General features: G+C 34.8%; 1 pseudogene; it reads right to left on the bottom strand.

Moving 5' to 3' along the window:
• Positions 1-4,771: 4,771 nt before the first annotated feature.
• Positions 4,772-4,821, bottom strand: LOC138817418 (U5 spliceosomal RNA; annotated as a pseudogene).
• Between the last annotated feature and the right edge of the window lie 215 nt (positions 4,822-5,036).

Genomic DNA, 5,036 nt, shown 5'->3' with positions numbered 1-5,036 from the left:
AAAATCTCTCTCTCTGAATTTTTCAACCATTTTGTTTGTCTTTTAGTAGCTTTCCCAAAACTTTACAAATACAGTACTTCTCCTGTTCCTGGATGTTTCCATTTATTTTTCAATAGCTTTGGTTCTAGAATTGTCTAGTGTTAAGTTCATGGTTTACTCTTTACATTTCAAACAAAAAAGCTGTTCCATTTTTTTTTCACTTTGTATGTAACCTGACCATTTCACTGCAAACCCCGTGAGTGTATTGATATTATAAAGGCGATGTTCAGAGGGATTATAGTATTTCTTCTTCACCTTTAGAGTCTGATACATTTTTAAGTATAATAAGGGAGTATTTAACTCTCATTTCTACATGTTTCTCTTTTACCATTTCTCCCTATTTTAACCTGGTATACTAAAATAAATCTTTGCTAAAACTTTCCACAAAAATCCTATTATAATAGTTTATAGCTTGGAATAACAATTCTGAGTTCATGGTGGCCTTTTCAATATGTAAATTAGAGAATGTTTTCTTTGAACTTCTTTCCTTGAACTATTTTTAAAGTATTAGCTATATTCCACTATTTTGTTTCTACTCTTCATAGATCTTGAGTATAACTATTCTCACAATGCTAGTACTTGTACTATAATGCTAGTGCTTGTTCTTAAATCCTTGATTTTGCCTTTTTTTTTTTTTTTTTTTGTCATGGGGCTTGAACTCTGGGCCTGGGCGCTGTCCCTCAGCTCTTCAGCTCAAGATTAGAGCTCTACCACTTCAGTTACAGTGCCACTTCCAGTTTTCTGGTGGTTTATTGGAGATAAGAGTCTCATGGACTTTCCTGCCCAGGCTGGCTTTGAACCACGATCCTCAGATCTCAGCCTCCTGAGTAACTAGGATTTCAGGTGTGAGCCACCAGGATCTGGTTCACCTTCTTTCTCTTAACTGATTTCATTCATTTCCTTAATGTTCCTGAATTATTATTTTTTGGGGACAGTGCTAGATTTGAACTCAAAGCTTCATAGTCTCAATCAGTTTACTTGCTTGTGGCTAGTACTCTGCTACTTTAGCCATACCTCCAGTCTTGGCATTTTTGCAGGATAAATGGAAACAGAATCTCACAGACTTCTGCCTAAGCTATCTTTGAACTATGATCCTCTGTAATTCAGCCTTTTAGGTAGCTAGGATTCTAGGTGTAAGCCACAGTATGTGGTTCTTTATTTTTTTTATCAAGTTGATTTCTCCTTTGCAGATTTTTTTTTTACTATAGTTTCATGTATTTTAAAATTTTTCCAAGTCTGACAATCTCTTTCACATAATTTTATTTTCTACCATTTTTACTCTATACTTCTTATCTGAGGCATTCTCTCATATTTGAAAATATTGCTAATTGATTATAATGCATAGTGAATGTATCAGTTTTATTCTGTTTTTATTGTTTAGTATTTCACTAGATTAAAAACTATCAATGACACTTTTTCTTTTCACTGTAATAGCTTTATATGCATGTAGCCTGTGTTCTGTTTTGAAATGTCTTGGATTTTACTGGGTCACCAACAAAAAAAGCATAGCAGAGAATGGTTTGATTTCTCAGTTGTCAATATGGTGAAGTGTTTTCTTGTTAGTGTGTGGCATCTTTGAAATGAGGAGGGCAACGTGCATTTTGATGCTGTCATATGCATCTGTTCTTAAGCTTTTTTATTTCTTTGACTTGGTGCTTTCTTTTTTTGAAGACACTTTTCTGTTTCATGTCACCTACCTTTACTCCTAAAGAATATTCTCACAATTTCCATCTCTACTACCATGAATTTCAAAACTTCATCTTTAGATTTCTCCATAGCTGGCCTTCTACTGCAGCAGGGGAAAGCAACCTGTGAGCGACTCACATGTGTTTACCAGCATGAAAACTTACACAATTCTCCAGACCAAAGAGTAGCAACATCACTATGCTGACATTTTCAATCCTTGAACATGTGATGTCTACCTGTTACTGTAGGTCTTTAGTAATTAATAATGAAAGTCTCCAGATCTTAGTGTATGGAACTTACCCATGCTTTTTAAAAATTTATTCCATCCTGACAGTTGTGCTTTTTCATAAATAGTGTATGGTAAGCTTTTCTTTCTTTAGTAATAAAATCCAACAATTCAAATCATTATATTATTTAACATAATCATTGATATTTTGGGTTATAAATCTACCATCTTTATTTTTTGTGTTAGCCCAGAATTTTCTTTGTTCCTTTGTTTTTAGATTACTAAGAATAAGTAAACCTATAATTTCCTGTTATTCTGAGATTGAATACGTTGATTCATTTGGGGGATTTCAGGCATTAACTGCAAAAATATTTTCACACTTAAAGTATAAAGTTAGCTATAATCTTAGCTACTCAGGAGGCTGAGATCCATCTGAGGGAGACTCGCAGTTCAAAGCAGGTTTGGGCAGAAAAGCCCATGATACTCATCTCATACTCATTGACAATGAATGTCAATGAAAATAATAGATGTTGGATTGTTTTGTTTTTGTATTAGGAAAGTTTCTTTGTTAATTGATTGGTTTTAAAGGAGAAAGGAAAAACTACTATTAGGGGAGTTGCTTTTATGACTTAATATCCTAGTGTTGCATGCTAGGTAATGTATTCTCATCATCCACTTTGAGACTTAGTCTAGATATACTCATAAGGATAATTTTAGGCTTTGAAATTGGGTTTCTGTTTGTATGTAACAGATAATAAGGTAAATCAACTTTTTTTTATGTTTTGGGAATTTGTCCAGGGCTTGAGGATCAGTCAGGGTTCAGCCAGAAAATATAATCTATTTGGAGTAATTTGATTGAATGATTTACTAGGAACACCTGATGACTAAAGTACTCAAAGAATCGAAGAAACAGAGAAGGAAATTCAGAATAGCAGCTTCAGGAAGCTACCCGTTCTTTTAAGAGATAAGACAAAAGGAGAGAACAAAAGAAGAGTTTCTAGATGTTAGTCATTACAGATCAGGAGCTCCAAGATCTAGGAGGAGCTGTAATTAGGGGTTGAAACAACTTGGCTGCATACCCAAAGCAGAGAAAGAGAGGGTGGAACATATCTCCTATTCTTCTAACCTCCATACAATCTACTGTCAGGCCTGTCCACTGGCAAACACTAGAAACCAAGAGGTAAAGGACCCTGGCAAATGCAATTTGTTAAGAATCAGTCCTCTCACATGAAGAAATACCCAACATTTCTGGCTATAAAGGGAATGTGAATTAAAACATCTATCTCATCCCAGTTCAAATGACTGCCATCAACAAAAGAACAACAGATGTTGGTGGAGAAAAGAAACTTTAATGAACTTTCCGTGGGAATTTTAACTGGTGCAATCACGGTGGAAGGCAGTTTGGAAATTCCTCAAAATCTAGACATAGTACTACTGTATGATCCAGTGATTTCACATGTGGGCATCCATACAAAACATTACAAGTTAAGGTACAGTAAAGATACTTGCACTACTATGTTCATTGCTGCATTATTTAGCCTAGACAAGTCTTCCTTTCAGAGGAAAACTAGAACAAGAAAATGTTGTATGTATGTATTTGTATGTATATGAATGTATATATATACATACATATAGACAGATAGATATATGTAAAAATGTATATAGAAGATAGATAGATAGATAGATAGATAGACAGACAGATATATACTCATCCAGAAGGAAAAATAATGTCACTTGCAAGGAAATAGATGGGACTTGGGAAACATCATGTTAAGTGAAAAATGATGTTAATAAAGTAAGAGTTAGGCTCAGAGAGACTAAGTGTGTATATTTTTTCTCATATGTGGAAATTGGACATAAATTACAAATATATGTATATGTAAACCTATATAGGGTCATATGCATATATGCAAACACATATATAACTGTTCATATAAAACTATATATATATATATATATATATAAAACTATATATGTGTACATGAAACTATATGACCAACTTATGGCATATGCAGGAACAGATTCCAAGATAGTTGCTACTTTTGAATAACTAATGTATATATTTTAACAAAATGAAAACCAGGAAGCTGACATGTGTGGTATGATGAAGGTGAGGTCAAAGGAGGAGTTTAGACAATTGGAGAGAGGAAGGGTGGGCAAATACAGTCATAATATTCAATGTACATCTATGAAAATGGAACCAAGTAATGTGAGAGGATGGGTGAGATTGTGAGAGATGGGGAAAATGATGATGTATTGTACTTACAGACTAACGTGTAAGTGAAGCCCCTTTGTACAATTACTTTAAGATTAATAATAGTGATGATGATGATGATGATGATGAAAGCAGTCCTCTGTGATTCAAAGGAGAGAAGTAAATGATGAACAATGAATCTGACAGTAAACAGGCAAAGGGCAAATATGGCATATGTCACTACCATTATCAAACCCTTTTAAATGTGGTACATGACTTCTAGGCACGAGGGGACTCCACCTGAGTGGTTGCAGTTGTCCTTTTGACAGTCAAGTGTGTCACACTACAGGTGACTGAGGGATGTAGGCTAAGACCAGTCCTGGATTAGCTCTGACCCATTAAAACCTTGGAATTGGGAACTTTGTCTTGAGTCATTCTTATCTGACTCCAGTTCCTAGCCAGAGAGTAAGTTCTTTGTAGCCTCTTCTGGGTGAAGATAAGTCCCTCAGCGAAGTCTTTCTGATGCAGAAGATCTAACCCAGCTGATCTGTGTTCGCTCCCTGTAAACCTTTACCCTTAATCTCATCCTCCAGCAATGTATCTATATCATCTTGCTCCTGGGTTGTTCTTCATGGAAATCTTTAGTAAAAGGTGAAAGATTTATTTGATCTGAAGAGAAGCAAGAATATTTCTGGGTTGCTCTTTTCTGGAGACTTGGTTATCTTGAGTAGAATTTCAGTAAGGTATCTTACCATTATGCAGAAGCTAAATTGAAGAAGTTATTGATCTACTTGCCTATGAGTGATTTGGTATTAGTTTATTTACCTACTTACTTGTCAGCTTCCTCACTGGAATATGAGATCTATGTGGATATATACCACATTTTCTTGA

This window comes from Dipodomys merriami, unplaced genomic scaffold, assembly GCF_024711535.1.
Source record: "Dipodomys merriami isolate MVZ:Mamm:240054 unplaced genomic scaffold, mDipMer1.0.p SCAF_7, whole genome shotgun sequence".
NCBI classification, from domain to species: Eukaryota; Metazoa; Chordata; class Mammalia; order Rodentia; family Heteromyidae; genus Dipodomys; species Dipodomys merriami.
Note: the sequence above shows the minus strand (reverse complement) of the source record. Positions and strands in the feature narration are given on the sequence as shown.